Here is a 27,375-nt window from a genome sequence, read left to right on the forward strand (position 1 = left end):
TTGTAAGCTCCTTGAGGGTGCACTGAATTTTATTCCTTTCTGTATTCGTGTAACATTGATCACACAGAGCTTTACACATAGTAAGCCTCTCAATAAATATCAATGAGTGAATGGGTACTATTCACAGCACACAACGTGGGTAATTGGGAGGCTGGCCTTGAAGTATGTCTCATAGCTTCAAAATTTCTGATCTTTCTTCACCGTAGCTAAAAGTTCAAAAGAAAATCATCTAGTTCCTGGGGAAGTATCCTACGGGCCAACTTACATGGAAATGCAGCTGCACTCTCGTTTCATTTTGCTCCTGTGGTTTTGTCTCATGGCCCTGACTTGAAATTTCAGTTGGAAACTTGAAATGCAACCAAAGTAGTTTCTTCTGTGTCACCCAATAATAAGGCTTTCTAAACCCTTCAATTTTACTCAAACATTTCTCTTGAAACTCAGCTCTGCTACAAAGTGGGGCTAATTCAATCGCCACCCATGCGGATGTAGTCGTGAGGATGAGTTTAAATGGGACATTTTTAGACTCTCCAATATGTCAACAAGTTAAGAGTTTCATTCATTTAAAAAATGTAAATAAATGCGGCTGCATCTGGCTATATGGACATTAAAGTGAGATCGTGGTTCTAAACCAAGTGACAAGATGCTGCAAACTGAGGGAGATACCCAGCTTTGAAGATAATTTAAGAAGCATTAATAAATATATTTAGAAAACTCATGCAGCCAAACCCCTACCTCCAGCTCATCTTTTTTTACTCTGTAAGCTAGCAGAATTCGTAATGACAGCTTAAGAACAACAAATAAAGAACTGGCTGCTTACCAAAACCAATTAAGTGGTGAGAAAAGGAAGTCACATGCATTAAACTTGCATGTTGGAATTCTCCATTATTGGACTTAAAATAATTATACAATTTCATACTTAAAGTAATTATACAATTTTGCATTTCTCATTAGAATATTTTTATAGAATTAAACAGTGTTCAACTTTCGAAAACTAGATTTCCAGAAATCAGCCTGCAAGTCTGTTTGCTTGAAGATAGAACGCATTTTCTTATAAAAATGGTATTATAAATGCAGGTGGGTACCCAGATTAGCCCACTAAAGTCATTCATACTCATTTATATTGATGCCATATGATGTATTTACAAGAAAAAATTAAGTAAAAAATTCCATTGCCGTATTGGCATGTATGTAAGTAATTTAATCTCCCATCTCTGAAATTTATTAAGAAAGGTTTTCATTTTTACTAAATGGTGAATGAAAAGCACAGCGGAAAGCAGATTTAATTAAGGGCTGAAAATATAGATGAGTACCGTGGTGGAGATTCTGAAGGGAAATTTGGGACCTTTCCAGGACTTTCTAATTTGATGCTACTGGCTCTTTATGACATTAAGTGTTACTTCCAAATTTATGGCTTTCCTTTTTCCTCATATGGTTGTATCACTGGCACTACTTTAGGCTTATCATACATGATTAGGGTCATTTTTCTTTGGCTTACAAATGGAAGAAAAAGGGGACAAAATGGGACATTTTCTTCTGAGATAATTGAGCAAAAGTTAGATAAGAGGAAAGAGGGAGAAAAGGCCCTTAAAAAGGATGTGCATGCATATTAAAAATAAATTTCCTATAGTGGTTACCCTGAGCTGAGTCAGCAAAAATGCATGATTTCCTAAAGAAGAAAGAAGCTATTCATTAGATTTGAGAGTTCTTTGCAGTCCCAAGCCATGCTATTGCTTCTCAAAGGGTAGAGGCTACCAGAGGAACAAGCACAGAAAGAGCTCTGTATGCAACTGGCTATTCTTTTTTAGAGGAGATTCACAAATTGGGTGTTTATAGCTTTGCAATTCATGGTACTCTGTCATTAATTTTGTGAGCATAACTATGATTTATTTCTCTTTCATTTTCCATACATGGAAAACAACTGTATCTTATCTTATTTTTAAAAAATCTTAATGTCTCTCACTCTTTGTAAGCATCACCTCCAATGAACTCCAAAACTCATGGCCCCTCCAATTCAACTTGCTACTGCTGTTTAGATAATACCTTTCAGAATCTTCCCCAGCCAAGACAAGTCCAGTGGCTTCCAATTTTCTTCACACGTTGAAACTTTTCTGCCGGATGTTCAGGGCCTCCATAGAATGGCTTCACACTTCCCAGTCAAGCCCACACCTCCTCCACTTCCTATCAGATGCCTCTGCTCTGGTTTGGCCAGAATCTTTCCTATTGTTTGAAAATGCCACAACCATTCCAGCTTCTATGCATCATCAATTCATGTTTTCCTTCTTAAAATTCATTCTTTTTCCTCCTTGGCTACCTAAATTCCATCTATTTGTAGGAAGCAACATTTGGGGTGTTTATTCTACATAACAATAATTTTGGGCAGTGAAGCCCTAGCAACGATTTTGTACTACATGACCCTGCTTTCTTAGCCACACTTGATTGGACTAACAGAGTACCTATGACCTAAAATGGAATGATCAAACTCTCTTCCCTAGGAATTTGGAAATGGAACTGAAAACCAGTGTGGGTGTCTGAAGATGGGACATGTGACTTAGGAACACGAAATAGAATAGCCACATTCTATTTTGTGGAAGAGAAACTATGGCAGCCTCATGGTAGAAAGAGAAAGAGAATATGTAATAGAGTACTTGGTAGAAAACAGCAGAAACAAATTCTAGTTAACTTAGCAGAAAATATTTACTCTAAGGATATGATGTAGCTCATAGGATCAATGAGAAGGCTAGGAACCAGGTTTGGAGAATGGACCAAGAGAGACTAGGCAGCCCAAAGACAGCCAAGGTGTCTTCCTACGAACAGTCCAGTTAGAATGCCACTGTAAGCTCCACTCTTGCCTCTTCTCGTCAACCCCTCCATATAGTAGCTGCAGTGATCTTTCTAAAATTTAACTCAGATTATTATATTCTCCTGCTATTGTATAATAATTTCTCTGGTCTTTGTCCTAGTTCCTGGCATGGAGACTCTAATACCATTGGAATTTTCCAAGTGATAAGAATGTCTTTGTTATCCATGGTGGGTCCTGATTGCTTATGCTAATGAGGTGACTCATGCTAGGCCTCTAGACAGCTTCTGCGAATGAGAAGATTCAGGATGTGGGTAGGCTGAGTCAGAAAGACCAACCATAAGATTAGAAGGTTGGAGCTTTGAGCTATGTGATATCAGCCGGATCTCTGGAGAGGGGAGGGAAGCTGGAGATTGAGTCTAATCATGTGGGCCAATAATTCATTGAAACATGCCTGGGTAACGAAATTCTAATAGAAACTCGACACAGAATTTTAGTGGAGCTTCCTGGTTGGTGCTGGGAGGGTGACACGTCCTGATTCTATGGGGAAAGAGGGCACAGGAGCTCTATGTGTGGGATCCTTCTGGATCTTGCCCTGTGTGTCTGTTTGTTTGCCTGCTTCGGATTTGTATCCTTTATCATAAAACTGTAATTACCAGTACTCTCCTGTGTACTTTAGTTCACAGGAGTTCTGTGAGTCATTCTAACAATTAACAAACCTGAGGGGGCCATGAAAATCTTAGAATTTGTAGCTAGTTGGTCAGAAGTGTGGGTGGTCTGAAGACCCTCAAACTTGCAGCTGGTGCCTAAATAGGGACAGTGCCGTTGGAGACCATGCCTTTTGGCTTGTGGAGTCAGTGCTGACTCTGGGTGGTTAGTGTCAGAATTGTATTGCATTACACCACCTGCTTAGCACTTCCAAATGGTTTTTATTAGACCAGAAAAAAACAACTCTTCACAATGGCCTGCAATGACCTTGCCAGACCTGCTTCCTGCCTGTCTCCCTGGCCTTACCTCCCTCTACTCTCCTCCATATGCACTGCATTCCAGGATGACATTTCTTCTGTCCCTTGCACACACCAAGCTGACTCCATTTCAGTGCTTTGCACTTGCTCTTTCATCTGCTTGGAATACCTTTCTTCCAGATCTTTGTGTGGACTTCTTTGAGGGTAGAAGTACTGTTGGTCTGGTTCACTTTTATACCCAAGACCTACAACAGTAACTGGGTTGGTTGATTGATTATACACTCATAGGTCACATAAGAGATCTGGGTGGGTCTGTTCATTATAATTCTGCAACCTACAGGATCAGATTCTAGGTCTGTCTTTTTAGCTAAATTGGCTCTTTGGCTGTTAAGAGATAAGAGGTTCTTTCTGTGCTGTTATCAAAGCTTTTTGGTTCTTGGACCATGGCATTAGCTGAGATATTTAAACCCTAAGTTTCTAGTTTTCTTTCTGTGAACTCACCAGTGCATTCAGAAACAGTCAGTTCATTTAGAGTCTTTGTATTTATTGCTCCCTCCAAAATAGTTGCAATCACCACTTGGTCTCCACAGGGAGAAGGGAGCCTTACCTTCCATATGCACTTCATCTCAAGCAGTCAGCAGTGATAATTTAACTAACAGTTTGCTACAGCATCCCATGGACTACCAGTATCTTATTTTCCACTGGCATTGAGGTCATCATCTCATGCACGCCAACTCAGATAATCAATCCCAGATCCTATCTTTGAATCAGTTTCCTGGAGCTATTTTAGGAATATTTTGTTTATTCAGGGAAGCAAAACTGCTCTATCTTTTTAAAATAGGGAGTTCAATTCAGGAAATTGGTAACAGAGGTTTTGGAATGGTGGGAGAACAAAGAGGAAGGCAAAATGACTCAAAGATTGGTAATTTTAGGACGCCACTCCACCTCTAGGGCTGAGTGCACAGAAGCGAACACCATGTCACCAGAGCCCATGACCGCTGTGCTGCTGAGGCTGCTGCTGCTGGAACTTGACTGCCCAAGGAGGAACTCAAGAGCTCTCAGTTACTCTTGGCACTACTACCACCACCACCATTATTGCTTTTGTCACTGCTGTCACTATCGCTGTTGCTATTGCTGCTGTCACTGCTAGAATCAAGAAAACACATGGCTTCTCCCTGCCTCCTACTTTCCAGTATCCTGCCAGTGCCTCCTATGAGCATAATCAGCTGGCAGATGAGTCTGGAAAATGTAGTCTTCAGGCTTCTGGCCTGAAGGAGGAAGTAGAGTGGGGCGAGTGTTAGCTAAGAGACCATGGATTCCATGTGGCACAAACTCAGAGGTCCTGCTCAGATAAGCCTTCCTTGCCCCCGATACCAGAGCAGATCACGCTGAGCTCACTCTCAAAGCCATTGGCACTTTCTCCTCATAGAAGTTCCTACAGTTTGTGATTGCATATTGCAATGTATATGTACAAACGTATGTGTGTATCTCCTATGTGTGCAGAAGCTCCCCAAAGGCAATGACTGTGTTGCTTTTGCTCTCCACCATACCTGTAGCTCCTACACATGGTGGGGACTCAAATGTGTGTTGAACCAATGAATGGCTTCAAACAGCTCTACCTTTCTGCCCATCCTTCACCCTTGTCTCTTCTCTCATCTTAATTCAGTCCCTTTCTATTATAACATTCAGATTCTACAATGAACTGTGAGACTTGGAGTGAGAAATGAGCTTTTAGATGAGTTCTCATCATCTTAAAAATACATATTTCACAACAGTATCAGTTAGGCTACCCAAATTCCCAGGCATTCTAGTCCTTTCAGAATTCCTGCCCCTCAGGATGAACGTGCAAGTCTGTGTGTCCCTCCTCTTTTCAGGTCACATTAAGCTTAGGTGTCAGGTTGGAAGACTAGGTGCCATAGGAAGGATATAAAGGCAGTGGCTGTAAGAACAAACATCATTAAGTTCTTGGCAGAGGAAGAAGGGGCACAGAGGAGGGGATTTATGTGAATAAAGAGTCTGGGTCAGGGCCTTGTGGCCTTGAACAAAGTGTGATGAAGAGGATAATTTCCCCTGAATCAGCTTGAACATCAGGCTTCTAGTCACTATTTGGCTTTTGCAACATTAAAAATTACTATGTGGCTTAGTGTGCTAGGGCTGCTGTAACACAATACCACGGACTGGGTGGCTTCACTGTAGAAATGGATTTTCTCCTGTTCTGGAGGCTGGGAAGTCCAACATCAGGTGCTGGCAGCTTTGGTTTCTCCTGAGGCCCCTCTCCTTGGTTTGCAGGTGGCTTCCCAGGGTTTCTCTGTGTGTTTGTGTCCTAAGCTCCTCTTCTTATAAGGACACCAGTCATACTGGGTTAGAGCCCACCCTAATGACCTCATTTTAACTTAATTACCTCTTTAAATACCTTATCTCCAAATGCAGATACATTCTGAGTTACTTCGGATTAGGACTTCCAACACATGAATTTTAAGGGAGCACAATTCAGTCCCTAACACCAAAGCAGCAAGCTTTGTTTCATTCTTGTATGTTTGGATACATCTTTTATGGAAGTTTTTCTCAAACGGAAATCCCAATATATGAATTTATATCTCCCATGCTGTTAATTTCCAGAAGGCTTACAGGGAGAACTGAAATGGTTTGCAAACAAAAATGACAATAGAACACAGTAAGATGCTGCACTTCCCGCTCTCCCAAGACACCCAGCCTCCAAACTGCACTGTGGTGCCATCAGTTAGCATGAATTAGGAGAGACACGAGGTTAGACGGCCCAGCACGTTGTAGTCAACCTGGAGGGGGTAATGAATGCTGAGCAGCATCAGGGGAAATTAGGAGGAGAGGTCACAGAGGTGTGGTGGAGCTGGAGTCTCATGCCTTGGTGAGAAGTGGACAACAAAGAAAAGGGAGGAGTTCCATTGTGACCCAGTGTGTGTCACTTGGTTTAGCAAATTTATAATCATGGGTCCCAGAGAAAATTTATGTAAAATACCCTTATCCAACCCACTGCTCCAGGAAGCACCTATTTTTCATGCCTTCTGTGAGTTGTCAAAATGTATCTTCCAACTTTAATGAAACTCTAAGGTCAGCAGAGCCTCAGCTTTGACAAATAAAACCATTCAAGTCTGTATCTCCCTCATTGTCCTCCAGTGATCCTCATGGAACACCTTTCCTGAAGAGATGATGATGGGGCCATTTGACATGGGACACAGCAGGTGCTGGAAGAAGCACATATTTTTAGTGACAAAGACTGTGACTATCGTAAGCCAGAAAGAAGACACTGAACCACTGAATTAGGACTTTTGAAGTAGTAATTGGTAGTGGTAAGATGGGTGAGTGCCTCATGGGCCCACCTGTGTTCATACACGCAAGGTTGTCTCCATGCTGGAGGCTGAATGAACAAAAGAATATTATCTCCAAAACTGCAAGATTTCTTTTTTTTTTTTTTTTTTTTTTTGAGACGGAGTCTCGCTCTGTCGCCCAGGCTGGAGTGCAGTGGTGCAATCTCGGCTCACCGCAAGCTCCGCCTCCCGGGTTCACGCCATTCTCCTGCCTCAGCCTCCCGCGTAGCTGGGACTACAGGCGCCCGCCACCACGCCCGGCTAATTTTTTGTATTTTTTAGTAGAGACGGGGTTTCACTGTGTTAGCCAGGATGGTCTCGATCTCCTGACCTCGTGATCCGCCCGCCTCGGCCTCCCAAAGTGCTGGGATTACAGGCGTGAGCCCCCGCGCCCGGCCAAGATTTCTTAATTGGAGATGTTCCAGCTTCTCTGGCAATTTGGCAGATGACTGGGGAAGAATAAAGAGGGCCCTGTAATTCTCAATTAATCTGGAAATAATGCCAGAAATTCCTCCTAATACCACAGTGGGTGTACACCCTGTAATATCATTCATAATATCCGAAAGGAGATATTACTCCAAATATCACAGTGGGTGTACACCCTGTGACAGTATTCGTAATATCTGAAAGGAGATCTTACCCCTAATATCACAGTGGCTATATACCCTGTGATATTATTCATAATATCTGAAAAAAGATATTACCCCAATATTACAGTGGGTGTACACACTGTGATCGTATTCATAATATCTAAGGGAGCTATTATTCTTAATATCACAGTGGGTGTACACCCTGTGATAGCATTAGTAATAATTAAGGGGGGTGAAACACCCTGTGTGTACACCCCCTGTGATATTCTTCATAATATATAAGGGAGATGTTACTCCTAATATCACAGTGCGTGTACACCCCATGATATTATTTGTAATATCTAAGCGAGGTATTACTCCTAATATTACAGTGGGTGTACACCTCATGATATTATTCATATATCTACTAAGGGAGATATCACTTTTAATATCACATAGGTGTATACCTCGTGATATTATTCGTAATACCGAATGAGATATTACTTCCAATATCACAGTGGTGTACATCCTGTGACATTATTTGTAATATCTAAAGAAGATATTATTCCTAATATCAAAGTGGGAGTATACCCTGTGTGTACACCGCATGATATTGTTTATAGTATCTAAGAGAGATACTACTCCAATATCACAGTGGGTAGACACCTGGTGATATTATTTGTAAGATCTAAGGGAGATATTACTCCTAATATCACAGTAAGTGTACACCACATGATATTATTCATAACATCTCAGGGAGATACTACTCCTAATATCACAGTGGGTGTACACCCCGTGATGTTATTTATAACGTCTAAGGGAGATATTATTCCTAATATCACAGTGGGTGCATACCCTCGGATATTTTTTGTAATATCTAAGGGATACATTACTCCTAATATCACAATGGGTGTACACCCTGTGATATTATAGGCAATATCTTAGGGAGATATTACTCCTAACATCACAGTTAATGTACACCCTGTGTGTCCACCTTGTGATATTACTCACAATATCAAAGGGAGACATTACTTTCAATATCACAGTGGGTGTACACCCTGTGATATGATTAGTAATATTTAAGGGGAATATTTCTCCTAATATCACAGTAAGCATTCACCCTGTATGTACACCCTGTGATATTATTTGTAATATATAGGGGAGATGTCACTCCTAATATAACAGTGGGTATACACCCTCTGATATTATTCATAATATCGATAAAATATATTACATTTAATATCACTGTCAGTGTACATCCTGTGATATTATTCGTTATTTCTAAAAAGATGTTGTTCCTAATATCATAGTGGGAGTACACTCTGTGTGTATATCCTGTAATATTATTTGTAATATTTAAGGGAGATATTACTGCCAATATCATGATGGCAGTACACCCTGTGTGTACAACCTGTGATATTATTAGTAATATCTAAGGGAGATACTACTCTTAATATCACAGGGGGTGTACACCCTGTGTGTACACCCTGGCACATTGTAGCATTTCAAGGTGACACTACTCATAATATAACAGGGGGTGTACACCCTGTGTGTATACCCTGGGACGTTATTCGTAGTATCCCGGGGAGATACTACTTGTAATATCACAGTGGGTATACACCCTGTTTGTACATTCTAGGACATTGTTCATAGTATTCAAGGGAGATACTTTTCATAGCATCACAGTGTGTGTACAACCTGTGTGTACACCCTGGGACATTATTCATAGTATCCCATGGTGATACTACTCGTAATATCACAGCGGTGTACACTTTGTGTACACATTATTACAAATAATTATTACAAATATCAGAGCGATGATATTTCATTTACATCACAGTGTGTACACACAGAGGGGATGTTATAAAAATATCAGAGCAATGATGCTTCATTAATATCATAGTGTGTACACACACACTGGATGTTATGGAAATATCAGAGCAATGATATTTCCTTAATATCACAGTGTGTACTCACACACTGGATGAATAGATGTATCAGAGTGATGATGTTTCCTTAATAACACAGTGTGTACAAACACACTAGATATTATAGAAATAGCAGACCGATTCTATTTCATTAACACGATATTTCATTAATATCACAGTGTGTACACACTGGATATAATGGAAATATCAGAGTGATGATGTTTCCTTAATATCACAGTGTGTACACACACACTGGTTTTTACAGACAAATGAGAGTGATGATATTTTCTTAATATCACAGACTGTATGCACACACTAAATGTTACAGACAAATCAGAGCGATGACATTTCATTAATATCAGAGGCTGTAAATATGGAATATTATAGAGATATCAGAAATAGAGTATGTAATACTGAATATTATAGAAATACCAGAGCGATGATATTTCACTAATACCACAGGGTGTAAACACTGGATATTATAAAACTATGAGAGCAATGATATTTCATTAATATCATGGTGTGTAAACACTGAATACTATGGAAATATGAGAGTGATGATGTTTCATTATTATCACAGTGCTTACATTTACAATTACAAATACTGGATATTATAGAAATATCAGAGCCATGATATTTTATTAATATGACAGCATGTAAACACTGGTTATTAAAGAAATATCAGAGCGATAATATTTCATTAATTTCACAGTGTGTAAACACTGTGTGTAACCACTGGATAATATAAAAATATCAGAGCGATTGTATGTCATTAATATCACAGTGTGTAAACACAGGATATCATAGAATATCAGAGGAATGATATTTCTATAATATCTATAGTTGTTAATGTCACAGTGTGACAAATGTAGATATTATAGAAATATCAGTGATGATATTTTATTAATATCACAATGTACATGTACTGTGTGTAAACACAGGATATTATAGAAATATCAGAGCAATGATATTACGTTAATATCACAGTGGGGAAACAGTGTGTGTAACCACTAGATTTTATAGAAAATAGGTGCGATGATATTTCATTAGTATCACTGTGTAAACACTGAATAGTATGGAAATATCAGAGCAATGTTATTTCATTATTATCACAGTGTGTAAAAACTGCGTAAACACTGGATATTATAGAAATATCAGAGTGAAGATATTACATTAATATCACTGTATAAACACTAAATGTTAAATAAATATCAGAGCAATGATATTTCATTAATATCACAGTGTGTAAACTGTGTAAGCACTGGATATTATAGAAATATCAGAGCGATGTTATTTCAGTAATATCACAGTGTGTAAACACAGGATATTATAGAAATAACAGAGTGATGGTGTTTCTTTAATGTCACACAGTGGGCAAACACTGTGTGTAAACACTGAACGTTATAGAACTATCAAAGTGATATTTCATAAATATTATCAAAGTGTGTAAACACTGGATATAATAGAAATATCAGAGCGATGATATTTCTTTTCTTTTTTTTATTATACTTTAAGTTTTAGGGTACATGTGCACAATGTGCAGGTTAGTTGCATATGTATACATGTGCCATGTTGGTGTGCTGCACCCATTAACTCGTCATTTAACATTAGGTTATATCTCCTAATGCTATCCCTCCCCCTCCCCCCACCCCACAACAGGCCCCGGTGTGTGATGTTCACCTTCCTGTGTCCATGTGTTCTCATTGTTCAATTCCCACCTATGAGTGAGAACATGTGGTGTTTGGTTTTTTGTCCTTGCGATAGTTTGCTGAGAATCAGAGAAATGCGAATCAAAACCACAATGAGATACCATCTCACACCAGTTAGAATGGCGATCATTAAAAAGTCAGGAAACAACAGGTGCTGGAGAGGATGTGGAGAAATAGGAACACTTTTACACTGTTGGTGGGACTGTAAACTAGTTCAACCATTGTGGAAGTCAGTGTGGCGATTCCTCAGGGATCTAGAACTAGAAATACCATTTGACCCAGCAGTCCCATTACTGGGTATATACCCAAAGGATTATAAATCATGCTGCTATAAAGACACATGCACACGTATGTTTATTGCAGCATGATTCACAATAGCAGAGACTTGGAACCAAGCCAAATGTCCAACAATGATAGACTAGATTAAGAAAATGTGGCACATATACACCATGAAATACTATGCAGCCATAAAAAATGATGAGTTCATGTCCTTTGTAGGGACATGGATGAAGCAGAGCGATGATATTTCGTTAATATCACAGTGGACAAACATTGTATGTAATCACCGAATATTATAGAAATATCAGAGGGATGATATTTCATTAATATCACAGTGTATTAACATTGGGTGTAACACCTGGATTATAGAGAAATATCAAAGCGACATTATTTCATTAATATCACAGTGTGTAAACACTAGATATTATAGAAATATCACAGCTATGTTATTTCATTAATATCACCGTGTGTACACCCTGGATATTTTAGGAATTTGATATTAGGAGTAGTATATCGCCCTTAGATATTACGAATAATACAACAGTGGGTGTACACAGAGGGAGTACACCCACTGTGATATTAGGAGTCATACATCTCCCATAAATATTACGAATAAAATCACAGGGATTACACAGGGGGTGTACTCCCTCTGTGTACACCCACTGTTGTATTATTTGTAATGTCTAAGGGAGTTATACTACTAATATCACACGGGTTGTACTCCCTCTGTGTACTCCCTGTGTGATATTAAGAGTAATATATCTCCCTTAGATATTATGAATAATATCACAGGGGGTGAACACACATGGAGAACACCCTCGGTGGTATTAGAAGTCATGTATCTCCCTTAGATATTACAAATAATATCACAGGGTGTATACCCTCTGTGATATTAGGAGTAATCTATCTCCCTGAGATATTACCAATAATATCACAGGGTTAACACCCACTCTGATATTAGGAGTAATGTGTCATCTCCTTTAGATATTATGAATAATATCACAGGCCATACACCCTCTGTGATATTAGGAGAAATATGTCCTCTCCCTTATATATTAATCCTAATATCACAGGGTGTACATTCCCTGTGATATTAGAAGTAATATATCATCTCCCTTAGATATTATGAATAATATCAAAGGGCATCCATCCACTGTGATATTAGGAGTAATATATCCCTTAGATATTACAAATAATATCACAGGGTGTACATCCACTGTGATATTAGCAGTAATATCTCCCTTAGATATTAGGAATAATATCACAAGATGCACATCCACTGTACTCTTAGGAGTTATATATCTCTCTCTTAGATATTATGAATAATATCACAGGGTGTACACCAACTGTGATCTTAGGAATAATATATCTCCCTTAAATTTTATGAATAACATCACAGGGTGGACTGTGATTTTAGGAGTAATGTATCTCGCTTAGATATTATATATATATCTTAGATATTATGAATAACATCACAGGATGTACACTCCCTGTGATATTAGGAGTAATATATCTCTGTTAGATACTACAAATAATATCACAGAGGGTAGACATTGGGTGTACGCTCCCTGTGATATTAGTAGTAATATATCATCTCCCTTAGATATTATGAATAATATCACAGGATATACACTTCCTGTTATATTAGGAGTAATATATCATCTCTCTTAGATATTACGAATGATATCACAGGGTGTACACACAAGGTGTACACCTCCTGTGATATTAGGAGCAATACATCTCCCTTAGATATTATGATTAATATCATAGGGTGTATACACAGGGTGTACACCCACTGTGATATTAGGAGTAATATATCTCTTTTAGATAGTATGAATAATATCACAGGGTGTACACTCCCTGTGATATTACAAGTAATATATCATCTCCCTTAGATATCATGAATAATATCACAGGGGGTATACCCCCTGTGATATTAGGAGCAATATATCTCCCTTAGATATTAGGAGTAACATATCTCCCTTAGATATTACAAATAATATCACAGGGTGTACACCCCCTGTGATATTAAGAGTAATGTGTCTCCCTTAGGTATATCTATAACATCCAGGTTGTTTTCTGCCGTCCTTGCCTGGTGATGCTACTTCGCTTGAAAGATGCAGATGGGGTTTCTTCTTCCCTGGCAAGAATTCCTCAGTGCTCACTCTCACAACCCAATCTCACTGGGAGACCTCTGGTGCGATGTGGCCATATTGTGATTTCAGCTCAAGGTTCTGGGACCCAGCTGGTTCACCAAATTTCATTCCCTTTAGATTGTGGGCATCTCTTCAGGCTGTTAGTGCCCTCTGCTTCCTGTTGTGCTCCTTCTACAGCCCACTGTGGAAAGTCTGCTCTGCTCCCCAGTGAGAATTAGCACTGCAAACAGTTTGACATGCACCCTCCAGTCTTCTGTGCGTTTCCACATGTAGTATAAACAAGAGTGGAATTTGGGTTTTTCTTTCTTTTTTTTTTTTTTAATACAAGTGAGTTTATACTACAAATTCTTTGGCTTTATGTCTCCCTGCCTCCCTCCATCCCTCCCTCTTTCTCCCACTACCCTCAGCCAAATAGATATTTATGGACAGTTATCTTGATCCTCTATGGGTGTATAAAACAGCGAATTTGCACTCAAATACTTCGTACCTCTGGAGAACAAATCCATTTGCTGCAGATCAACCACTCAGTTTGTTGAGGATTCATTCATTACACAGCCTTGTAAAAATTCTCCTTTTTATTACCATAGACATAAATAACCCACCACAGGGGTGCTGGAAAATGATTTTTAGAACCAACATGGAGTAAGGGGCACCATTCTGAACATAATGCCTGGGCCCTAGATTTCTATTAATAGCTCTGTCTGCTCAACTCCTGTCTGGCGCCTGACCCTGAACTCCTGCTTGGCTTCTGTCTGGCAGACAGGCCCTGACTTTGTGCAGGAGGAAACTTGTTGAAGAAGCATCTCCACCTTTGCACACACTCACCTTGGAAAGACATAAAAATGATTACACAGTAAGGCCGTGGGGTGGGGTTCTCTTGGCAGATCCAAGTTTCTGTGAACAACTAACGTTTATTCAACATTTACTGTGTGCCAGGACTGTACAGTGCTTTACATGTACAGTCACCCCTCTGTATCATGGGTTTCACATCTACAGATTCAACCCACTGAGGGTTGAAAAGATTTTTTAAAAAAATGGGTGGTTGCATCTGTACTGAACACACGCAGACGTTTTTTCTTGTCATTATTCCCTAAACAATATAGTATTATAGTATAATAACAGCAATTTTTGTAGGTTTTTTTTTTTGTTGCTGTTGTTGTTTCGAGTCAGGGTCTTGTTCTGTCACCCAGACTGGAGTGCAGTGGTGTGATCACGGCTTAGTGAAGCCTTGACTTCCCAGGCTTAAGTAATCCTCCCACCTCAGCCTCTTGAGTAGGTGGAACTACAGTTGCATGCCACCATGACCAGATAATAATTATTATTGTTTTTGTAGAGATGGGGTCTCACTATGTTGCCTAAGCTGGTCTTTAACCCCTGGGCTCAAGTGATCCTTCTGCCTCGACCTCCCAAAGTGCTGGGATTACTGGCATGAGTCACTGTGCTTGGTCCAGTATAACAACTATTTACATAGCATTTTATTAGGTATTGTAAGTAATCTAGAGATGATTTAAAGTATACAGGAGGATGTGAATAGGTTACATGCAAATATATGGCACAATTTTATATCAGGGACTTGAGCATCCGTGGGTTTTGGTATTTGTTGGGGGTAGTAGGGGAGGTGGTAGTGTCCTGGAATCAATCCCCCATGGATACTGTGGGATGATTGTGTTAGCTCAGTTCCCCCAACCTTTTGAAGTGGGTTCATTAATCTCCATCCTTCACATATAAGGAAAATGAGGCTCAAAAAGATTGAGCCACTTGCCCCAGGACACACAGCTAAGTGTGGAGTGGGGATTTGAATTGGGGCAGTCAGACTTCAGATCCTGTGCTGTCACAGAAAGTGTCGCCTGTAAATGTAATGAAGATTTAGTGAAGAACCACCCACATCTCAGACATTGTGTGAGAAACTTGAATTCATTGATGGCTTTAATGGCCCTTGTTTCCTTGTTCAGGATGACACTGTTTAAAGATTCTAGGAACTCATCCTTTTAGAGGCCCCTAACCTGCACAATTAAAAAAATAAAATGCTATATTAAATGTAACTTTTTCTTCTGTAAGTATTTTGGAAGACTTTTAACAAATAACAATTTTGCCTTTGAAATGATCAGGCTAGGAACAACTTCTTTAATTTTCAATTCCTGTGATTTCTCACCCACACTTGGAATTCTTGTGAAGTAAGGAAGCCTAACCTACAGATTGTTTACAAATGTAATGAAATACTTATGAATATTAATTTAACAAACGAGGTTGGCATAACGTTACTTTTGGTAGAGATTTCATTAAAAGTTATCGATTATGAATTAGCAATGTTCCTTTTAGAGTTTTGAGCTAATCCTTTTTTTCCCTCGGTCTCAAACCTTTCCCTTGCCCTTAACTGACTTTGTAGGTCCCGCACTGTGGCTGTGGGACCCAATGAATGAAATGGCCATGCTCCCAGTCATCCTCCGTGGTTCCTTGTTTCCTACAGCTGGCAGAATATTGACTCCCACTAGTTAGTTGGTTGTAAAGATCTTCCTGCCCCAGCCAGCTTTACTCACTGGCTGCTGGGGTTTTTTACAGGCGGAGCTGAGCGAAGACTGCTGAGGAAGGGTCGTACATTACAGCTGGCATGGTATATTGATGTTGTCTGAAAGTGCTCTCATTTACTTGTTTCAATTCTTTGCCTGCAGGCATAGGACATCCAGTTTGTTTCCTGGGATAACAGAGAACCTGCCATGCCTATAGCTTGGTTTTCCTATCTTTTTTTTTTTTAATCACTTGTTCTTGCTTGGTGATGGTGTCTGTCTATTTCACGTGTGGTTTACTAGGTAATCTGGAATAGCATAGTTAAGAATCAGCTTGGATTCTCATCCTGTCTGTGGTACTTACTGTATGACCTTAGGCAAACCACTTAACCTCTCTAAGCCTCCATTTCTGGTTAGTAAAATGATAGTAATAGTACCCGCTTCATAGATTCTATTCCAAACTGGCTGGCTTTGTGTTCTTTGGAGCTGGCAGCTGTTTAAACCTTACTTTCTTCCATAGATTCCCTCAAACACTTTTGCTGGACCCTCTAGGCCAGCAATTCCCAACCTTTTTGGTACTAGCGACTGGTTTCATGGAAGACAATCTTTCCATGGATGGGGCAGAGTGTATGGTTTCAGGATGAAACTGTTCCACTTCAGATCATCAGGCGTTAGATTCTCACGAGGAATGTACAACCCAGATCCCTTGCATGTGCAGTTCACAAAAGGATTCATGCTCCTGTGAGTATGTAATGCTGCCACTGATCTGACAGGAGGCAGAGCTCAGGCAGTAGTGCTCTCTCACCCACTGCTCACCTCCTGATGTGTGGCCTGGTTCCTAACACGCCACGGACCGGTACCAGTCAGTGGCCTGCGGGTTGGGGATCCCTGGTCTAGGCAGCAGCTCCCTGGTATAAAATTGCTCTCTAGACCTTGTGTCCCAAAGACAGCCCTCCCCTTTGCTGTTTCACTTTCTCGGGCATGAATCTGAGGAGCTCCTGGACTACAAGGAGCACATTTCAGGCTCTCTGAACAGCCTTGGTGAAGGACCCATTCTCAAACAGGCTTGAAGAGAGAGGGAAGCACTCTGCAGCCTCCCCTCTTTTGTATTTTTGAGAGAGGGTCTCACTCTGTCACCCGGTCTGGAGTGTAGTGGTGCGATCACAGCTCACTGCAGCCTCCAACTCTCAGGCTCAAGCGATCCTCCCACCTCAGACTCCTAGTAGCTGGGACCACAGGCATGCATCACCATGCCTGGCTAATTATTTTTATTTTAGTTTTTTGTAGAGACAGGGTGTTGCTGTGTTGCTCAGGCTGGTCTCAAACTCCTGGGCTCAAACAATACTCCCACCTCAGCCTTTCAAAGTGCTAGGATTACAGGTGTGAGCCACTGCACCCAGCCCACTTTCCCCTCTTAGAAGGAGTCTTACAACAGTGCTTTCTTCAAAGAAAACCCCCTCACAAAATCCTCTCTCTGTCTTTACTCCCTTGAGGTGGAACTGAGGGGTTCAAGAGTCCTCAACCAGTTCTTTTTATTTTAGACAGAGTCTCGCTCTGTTGCTCAGGCTGGAGTACAGCGGCACGATCTCAGCTCACTGCAACCTCCACCTCCCCGGTTCAGGTGATTCTCCTGCCTCAGCCTCCAGAGTCGCTGGGACTACAGGCACGTGCCACCATGCCCAGCTAATTTTTGTATTTTTAGTAGAGAGGGGGTTTTGCCATGTTGGCCAGGCTCATCTTGAACTCCTGACCTCAAATGATCCACCTGCCTCGGCCTCCCAAAGTGCTGGGATTACAGGTGCGAGCCATCACGCTTGGCCCTCAACCAGTTCTTAACTGTCTACTTTTAGAATTCCTTCAGTGGGATATGTTCATACTCATTTTGGTATCTAGCACCTTTCACATCTTAGTGCCTCCACCCTGGCACGTACACATAATCCTATTCAGTCCTCACCACAGTCATCTGTAGAAAGTTCTATATCATTATCCCCATTTTACAGATAAAGGAAAAGGCTTAGAAGAGTTAATTGACTTGTTTGTGGTCTCACCACTAAGAGGAAGAGCTAGGATGAGAACCCAATTTAGTGACTTCAAACAACCATTTGAACTGCTCAGAAATATGTGGGTACACCATTTGGCCTGGGCCCAGCTGGAGAGTTCTTCTGCCAGTCTTGCCTGGAGTCACTCATGTGGCTGTAGCCATCTGATGGCTGGATTGGGGTCAACGATATAAGATGGCCCCACTCACATGCCTGATGATAACTGGTGCTGGCTATCAGCCGGACCTCTCTTTTCATGTGTTCTTCTATCTTCAAGGAGGCCATGCTCAGCTTCCCCACATGGAGGTCTCAGGGTTCCAAGAGGACTAGAGCAAAATTTGCAAATGTCTTGAGGTCTTGGCTTGGAAGTCCCAAAGTGTCATTTTCACCACATACTATTGGTCAAAGCAAGTCCCAGGCCTGCTCAGATTCAAGAGGTGGGGAACGATGGAATACCAAGCAGGGAAATGATTGGCAGTGGGAGAACAACTCCTGGGTGCAGACAGTAAGGGGGTGCATTTTCTGTAGAGAATTGAAAAGCAATAATAAAACTAATGAAAAGTTGGTTGCTTTTTATTTTATTATCACTGTGTGCTAGCAATTCTAAACAATGCAATAAAATTCTCTTCCCCACTGGAGTAAACTGCTCCCACCACTCCTCCTCCTTAGTCAGTCCCTAGTGGGGAAAAAGTCCCCACCCCTTGATGGGAGTGGTGACAAAGTCACATTGCAAAGGGGCACATGCACTGGGTTGGGAAGAATTATTACAGCCCATTTTGTAAGCAGTGACAGGGGAGAGATGTGGGGAGAGAGACTGTGAAATGAGGACACCTTTTCCTACTTCACATTTTCATTTAGACCAAATGCCGCAACTTCTGAAGGATGGCAGTATCATTTTCAGCTTTTTAAAGTCAGTTAATTATATTGCTGTGAACTAGTAAAATAATTAATAAATGTTAACATCTGCATGTCGTTTTAATTAAGAAATAAATGTATTTGAGTGAAAAAGTGCCTGCCAGCTTACCCATTAATTATCAGAGTACTTAAAAGCACGCTTTGCAAACTGGTACCTAAAGTACATTGGTAAAATTAGTCCTCAATCATCTTTTGCCAACATGAGTCACAGTGTTTCATCTTTCCTTGCAATTCAAACTGCCAGCCAGGTGAAGGGAAGGGAATCTTTGCCTGCTAGGAAGAGGCAGAGTAATTTCTACCTTTTCTATACTGTTTGGGCTCTAGGCAGACAGTTTTGCTTCAGAGGATGTTTCTATTAATAATACCTTCTGTTTCCCACTTCTTTTGTTTTTAAAAAATGATAAACATGCTTTATCGTGTGATGAAACTAACTCATTTGTGATTAGTCTTCTATGTTTTGCTGGGATTTTCACTTATTCTCTGTTACACTAAGCTTTTAGGTCTTGCTCCATCACCCAGGCTGGACTGTGGTGGCCCTATCATAGCTCATTGTAACCTTGTAGTCATGGGCTCAAGGGATCCTCCTGCCTCAGCCTTCCAAGTAGTTAGAACTATAGGCACGTGCCACCATGACTGGCTAGTTTTTTTATTTTTAAAATTTTTGTAGAGATGGGGTGTCACTGTGTTGCCCAGGCTGATCTCCAACTCCTGACCTCAAGCAATACTCCCACATTGGCCTCCCAATGTGCTGGGATTATAGGCATGAGCCACTACATCTGTAATTTTTTTTAAAAAAGAATTCCTTTTAAAAAACATTGAGAAATATAACACAATTAAGATAAATGCATAAAGTATGTTAGTAAAGTTTTTTGAATTATTATAAAGCAAACACTCAGGGCAAAAATAGTCTACTGCTAGCATTCCAGTAGGCCCTGCATACCCCTCCCCAGTTATACTCTTTCCCTCTCCCTAAAGGTAACCACTATCCTGGCCTTCATGGTTATCATGTCTTTGCATTTTTTCCAATAGTTTTACCACCTAAGTATGAATCCCTAAATATGATATTTTAGTTTCAACTATTTTTGAACTTTATATGTTTATAACTTTATATAATCATAGAATATGTGTCACTCAGCATTGTATTTGTGAAATTTATCTATATTGTTGGGTGTAGTTTTGATGCATTACTTTTCACTATGGTACGCCATGGAATGAATATGACCACAGTTTTACTGCTGGACATTTGCTTCATATTAATAATAGTGAGTAACACTGCTAGGAACATTCTTGGGCATGGCTTTTCATGTGTATATCCTATATTATGTAAAACCACTTCTAGGCACTTCCATACCTAGGAGTGGAATTTCTGGGTCACAGGATGAGCAATATTGAGTAGTAGATTTTGCAAACAGTTTTCCAAAGTGGTGGAATCATTTTACACACTCTTCAGTAGCACATAGGAACTTCTATTGCTCCTCATTCTTTTCAGCACTTTGTGTTATCTTTTAATCAGGACCCTCCAACCCCTGGTACCACTCTGTGGCCTGTTAGGAACCGGGCCCCACAGCAGGAGGCGAGCAGTGGGTGAGCAAGCGCAGTTTCATCTGCATTTAGAGCTGCTCCCCATTGCTTGCATTACCACCTAAGCTCCGCCTCCTTTCAGATCAGTGGTGGCATTAGATTCTCATAGGAGCGTGAACCCTATTGTGAACTGTGCATGCAAGAGATCTAGGTTACATGCTCCTTATGAAAATCTAATGCCTGATGATCTGTCACTGTCTCCCATCATCCCCAGATGGGACCATCTAGTTGCAGGAAAAGAAGCTCAGGGCTCCCACGGATTCTACATTATGGTGAGTTGAATAATTGTTTCATCATATATTACAATGTAATAATAGAAATAAAGTGCACAATAAGTGTAATGCACTTGAATCATCCTGAAACCATTCCCCTGGGTCTGTGGGAAAATTGTCTTCCATGAAACTGTCCCTGGTGCCAAAAAGTTTGGAGACCACTGTTTTAGATTTTAACCATTCAGGTGTGTGTTGAATGTATCTCGTTGTGATTTCAATTTGCATTTCCCTCGTGATTAATGATATTCAGCACCTATATATGTTTACTGGCCATTTGCATGGCCTCTTTTGTGGAATACCAGTTTGAGTTTCTGACCCTTTGTTCTACTGGGTTCTCTGTTATTTTGCTTTTGATTAACTTTTACCAGTTTTTAATATAGTCTGGTTATGAGCCTCTTAGTTATATGTATTAAAATGACACTTTCCCACTTTTGTTTGTCTTTTCACTCTTCTACTTATCAAAACAGAAGCTCTTAATTTTGGTAAATAAAAATTCTTAACTTTAATGTATTCTAGTGCATCTCTCTTTTCCTTTATGGTTTACAGATTTCCTTTCTCAGTCATGAATTTTCCTATATATAATTTTCTAAAAGTTTTATCATTTCAAACTTAGATCTACAATCCACCCAGAGCTGATTTTTGTGAATGGCATGAGAGGGAGTCAAGTTTCAGTTTTTGCCTTTGTCTATCCATTTCACTTAGTACTTGAGAAGCTATCTTTTCCTCATTACTCTGATCTTTATGCTGGGGCCACACTTTCCCGGAGCTGTGTCTGTCCCTCATTGACATGTTGAAGGTACTAAAGCTGGGCCAATTCTGCTCGATGTGGACTCTTCTAATGGGAACCTGGGCTTGGATACTACCCATCAGCCAAACGAGACTTTCTTAGAACTGCAGTGTGGTCTGAGGATCTTCCTACCAGTCTTCTTTCCCTCTTGTCAACGGTGTCAGACAAGTGTGGTCTGAAGGCTCCCTCTGCCTATGCATGCTCTCTCCCTCTCTATCCTGCCCAAGTATCTCCCCCAACAAGTATCTTGCATGTCTGGTTCATGTTAACATCAGCTTATTGGAGGACCTGAGCTCACATAGGGTGAGTAGACCCTAGAATAAGAGAGTCATGCTTCAGTGTCAAAGGGACAAAGGGCTGGGCTAAGTTCAGGGCAAAAGAGAATGGATATGGAGAATGGATTGAAGGACTTTCTCGAAGAAGAGTGCATGGAAACTTGTGCCTAACAATGTAGAGGGCAAGGGAGGGGGTGGAGTTGAAGACAACTCCAACATTGAGACTTGATCACCATGTCACTGAAAAGGAACTCATTTGAGGGAAATATAATGACACTATTTCTATGCTAATTAAGGGATTTTTGTGGAAATAATTTAATAACAATGTTGTTACTTTTGTATTGGGCTTCAACAGTTTACTAGATGAATTTATACATCATCTCATTTACTCTTTAACCGGCCTTTGGAATACAAGAGAAAATGGAAGCACTTAGGGAGGTCCTATTTGACTCTCCTTTCCTGGGGTCTTCACTGCTGACCCTTCCACTCCAGACTCTTCTTCACTTCTGTTTCCAAGGGATGAAATCACTAAATCACTCAGGTTAGGCCATCTCCAGTCAAGATAAAAGGTCGGGGTGGTGTTAGCATGTGGTGAGATGATGTGTGGTGGAAGAGATCTTAGGCCATGTGAAGGATGAAAAATGTGGGTTTAAGGGAGAAGGGTCTGGGATATACATTGATTTGGCTGGGGACAGATTATTTTATAATATTTAGGGATGGTGACTGATATAGTTTGGATATTTGTCCCCCCAAATCTCATGTTGAAATTTGATCCCCAGTGTTGGAAGATGGGGCGTAATGGGAGGTGTTTGGATCAGGTGGGCAGATCCCTCATGAATAGCTTGGTGCCCTTCCCATCATAATGAGTGAGTGCTCACTCTACTAGTTCACATGAGAGTGGTTGTTTAAAAGAGCATGACACCCCTCCCCTCGCTCTCTCTCTCTTGTCCCGTCCCTCACCATATGACACACTGCTCTCCTTCCTCTTCCACTGCAACTGGAAGCTTCCTGAGGTCCCCACCAGGAGCAGATGCTGGCGCAGTTCCTAACAGGCCACAGACTGATACCAGGGGTTGGAGAGTCCTGATTAAAAGATAACACAAAGTGCTGAAAAGAGTGAGGAGCAATAGAAGTTCCTATGTGCTACTGAAGAGTGTGTAAAATGATTCCAGCACTTTGGAAAACTGTTTGCAAAATCTGCTACTCAATATTGCTCATCCTGTGACCGGGAAATTCCACTCCTAGGTATGGAAGTGTCCAGAAGTGGTTTTACATAATATAGGATATACACATGAAAAGCCATGCCCAAGAATGTTCATAGCATCATTACTCACTATTATTAATATGAAGCAAATGTCCAGCAGTAAAATGTGGTCATGCTTCTTGTACAGGCTGCAGAACCATAAGCCAAATAAACCTCTTCTTTTTATAAATTACCCAGTCTCAGGTATTCCTTTATAGCAACACAAAATGAACTAAGATAGTCACCCCACAAGGGTGTGAAGTGTTGATTTTTGGGGGGTCATGGATAAATTGTATCACTGTCAGAGAAGGGGAGAGAAGGACAATAGAAAGTAGAGCAATGTAGAGAAGGAATGATCGTTATGGGTGGGTTGGCAGAAGAAGGACAATACTACATTGAAATATTTTAGATGGGGTGTGTGTATGTGTGTGTGTGTGTGTGTGTGTGTGTATTCTAGCTTCAGGGAGAGTAAGAAGAGGGGATTTGGTGGTTGGAAGAGAAGAGTGAAAGAGATATTGGAATCAGAAAGATTCTGAAGAACTTTAGAGTACTTAAGATTGGCATCCATTAGCCTAGGCTCTGTCAGCTAGCCAGTATTAAGTATCTCCCGTGGCTGCTGTTCACTACTGATGGGACAGATGTTGTGTCTTAGGGAAGGGAGCTAGACTTTGAAGCTCCTTCCATTCTAGGATTGGACAGACAGGTATTTATTTAAAAGAACCAGATGGTTCAAAGGAGTTTCTAATTTTATACTGTTGGGCATCAGGTTTCAAACTAAATTTGGGCTCTGCCTTCCAGCTTTCCTGTTGGCCCTGGATTGAGAATAGCCTCCTGTTTTACCAGCCATCTGGTCCCTCCAGATCTCTGCTGCTGAGTGACAACTCCAAATATCTCCCCACAGAGAGGACAGAATCTTAAACAAAATCTATAGGGTGAATATACATTTTTCTAACAGGTGAGATCCTGGAGAGGAATAGGTCCCCACTTTGAAAGGACCCATGTGATGAGAGTCACACTTATGTTTGATTTGATAAGTGGCTTCTTGAGCAGTCACATGTTGAAGTGTACTCTATACTGGATAGTCCATACCTGTGCTTCTAGATCTTTGATTTTGTAGAATTTTCTTTTCTAAATAAGCAGGCTTGTGTGCTAGTAATTCATCACATAGTATCAATAACTGTTTATAAATACCTGCTTGTGTGCTAGGCACTGGTGGCACAGAGTGGTAGAAGAAGGTGTCACTACCAGTTTGAACTATATCTCTGGTTTTCTAAAAGACAAAAATGGAGAATGATTTAGCTCTAACCATGACATGAATTTTTTGAGGAATAAAATCTATTATTTTCAGCAGGACCGTCTCTGGACAGAAGAGGCTAAGGCCATCCCAGGGCTTGATTTGTCTCCAGTGCAAGACAAATCGTACTATGAAGTCTCTTTGCTTCCTATTCTCAACCCCTCCCACTGGCAACCCAGCATTTTTATCAGGTCAAAGTGAATGACAAGGGTTAAAACTTGAAGAGGATAAGAAATCACACAGTGCATCCATGTGACCAGAAGGGCTGACGATACTTGGATGGAGGCGTTACCACTTGGTTTGGTGAAGTCTGGGGTTTACATGCTTTGGAGGCATGTGTGAGCCTCAGGCCCTTCCTTCTGAGCAGCAGATGGCAGAGCCACCTCAATGCACTCTGCCAGCTGTCTGGTCCATGTGCCTGGGTGGGATTGTCCTGCTCTGCCTTCCACAAGGATGGCTTTGTCTGCCAGAAAGAATAATCACAACTGAAACAAATGTGTAACGATACCTGGATAGATACAGCTCAATTGGCTCCTGACAGGCCTCTGGCTAGGAGGGCCTGAGCAGTTACAGTGGGAAGGTGGATGGTTTAGGACCAGACAGATGGTGGGCAGCTGTCATCCACTGCATCCCAGTCCCCTTCAGTCTCACATCACAAATGACCCTAAGGCTATGTGTGAGCAGATTTGAAAATAAAAAAGGTTCAGTTGATTCCATTTATCACAAGTTTTCTCAAGAACAGGCAGGCAATAAAACTGGTCCCCATTCCCCCAAATAGATTTTGCAATGCTTGAGGTCTCCTCTTAATATATAATGGAGGAGTTGCTAGGGTAGCTGATCTGAGTGTGTGTATGTCTCTGTCTAATAGGTTTTTCTTGCAAAAAGTCTTATAGTTATGGTTTAAGTTCTCATTGCCCAACTGTATACTCTGAGTCACTGTCCTGTCACAGCCATATTTCCGGCTGGCATTGTATCTGCAACCAAGAGTGTGACTGCAAGAACACAAGGCACTGTGCAAAGATAGATGAGCTGTATGAGTCAGGAGTTCTGCTCTCCAGGTCTGAGGCTGTTCATTGCCTGGGTTTGTCCAGTGGGCCTGAAGCCATGGAGAGCATAATATTTAGAGGTGGCAAACCTGGCACCACCCTGCTTGCATTCTTTGCTCCAGGCCTTCTGACCTAGTTGTCCTTTTCCTGTACCCCATGCTTGCTCCCTGAGCCCTACACTTGCTGTTCTCCAGATTGAGGCTTTCTCCTCTTGCTTCATACTCCTCTCCCTCAGCCCACTATGCACTATGTCAGGCCAACTGGTCTTACTCCACAGGAGAGTCTGAGGTTCGCTGTTGCTTCCTGTGGGGAGGCTTTTCTGAGCCCCCAAGCCTGGTGCTGTGTGCTCCCGTGGCAGCCCCTGCTTCTCCTGTACACCACATATTGCCAACTTGCTTCTGACTTTCCCCTACTGAGCTACATTCTCCATGAGGTAAGGAATTATGTGTTTATTTTTCCAGCACAGAGCTTGGTGCACACTGGGTGCTCAGTGGTTGAGCAGATGAATGGACCATCTCGGTGATTCTTTGCTTCCCTCACACTGAGAAGGTCTGGCCAGCTCGTTTCCCTTTCTCCTCTCCCTTGTTTCTTGCTGACTCTTCTGGAGCACCAGTGAAAACACAGTCCTTGCCTGGCCTTCTGTTTTTTTTTTTTTTGTTCTCTCCCCATTGCTTTAACTAACTTAGAAATTCAGTGGACTCTTAGACAAACAATAGAATTTGATTATCTCTATAGTACCTGGATGCCACTTCTCCGAAGTCTGTTTGAATGAAGTGATAAAACCTTGTATGTTTTGTTTGTTTTCCAGCTGCCTCCTGGTTATAAAGCAAAGCCAAACTGGAGAGAAGACCAGTGCCAGAGCCTTTATTACTAAAAGGTCAGCATTACTTGCAACTCTCTTTGGTTTGGGGCTCTTTTGTGTCACAGATGTTTTCTTTCCTTTTTTTTTTTTTCAGGATTAAGCATGAGTTTAATTTCTTCTTTTTTTTTTAAATTATACTTTAAGTTCTGGGGTACATGTGCAGAACATGCAGTTTTGTTACATAGGTATACACGTGCCATGGTGGTTTGCTGCACCCATCAACCCGTCACCTACACTAGGTATTTCTCCTAATGCTATCCCTCCCCTATCCCCCATCCCCCGACAGACCCTGGTGTGTGATATTCCCCTCCCTGTGTCTGTGCTCTTCTTCCTCAGCTCCCACTTATGAGTGAGAACATGTGGTGTTTGGTTTTCTGTTCCTGTGATAGTTCGCTGAGAATGATGGTTTCCAGCTTCATCCATGCCCATGCAAAGGACATGAACTCATCCTTTTTTATGGCTGCATAGTATTCCATGGTGCATATGTGCCACATTTTCTCTATCTAGTCTATCATTGATGGATATTTGGGTTGATTCCAAGTCTTTGCTATTGTGAATAGTGCCACAACAAACACACATGTGCATCTGTCTTTACAGTAGAATGATATATAATTCTTTGGGTATATACCCAGTAATGGGATGGCTGGGTCAAATGGTATTTCTAGTTCTAGATCCTTGAGGAATCGCCACACTGTCTTCTACAATGATTGAACTAATTACACTCCCACCAACAGTGTAAAAGCGTTCCTATTTCTCCACATCCTCTCCAGCATCAGTTGTTTCCTGACTTTTTAATGATCGCCATTCTAA

At 41.0% G+C, this 27,375-nt stretch overlaps 1 protein-coding gene across 4 annotated transcripts in view; it reads left to right on the plus strand.

Annotated features, from left to right (window-relative positions):
- LOC129528932 (cyclin-J-like protein) overlaps window positions 1-27,375 on the plus strand; it is a 164,971-nt gene that overhangs the window by 105,201 nt on the left and 32,395 nt on the right. For all 4 annotated transcript variants that reach the window (XR_010134591.1, XR_010134592.1, XR_010134595.1 and 1 more), the window contains one exon: window positions 26,512-26,580. The gene's annotated coding sequence lies outside the window, so the exon portion shown is untranslated. The remainder of the gene's footprint in view (window positions 1-26,511; window positions 26,581-27,375) is intronic.

The sequence above is a fragment of the Gorilla gorilla genome, chromosome 1, assembly GCF_029281585.2.
Source record: "Gorilla gorilla gorilla isolate KB3781 chromosome 1, NHGRI_mGorGor1-v2.1_pri, whole genome shotgun sequence".
Classification (NCBI taxonomy): domain Eukaryota; kingdom Metazoa; phylum Chordata; class Mammalia; order Primates; family Hominidae; genus Gorilla; species Gorilla gorilla.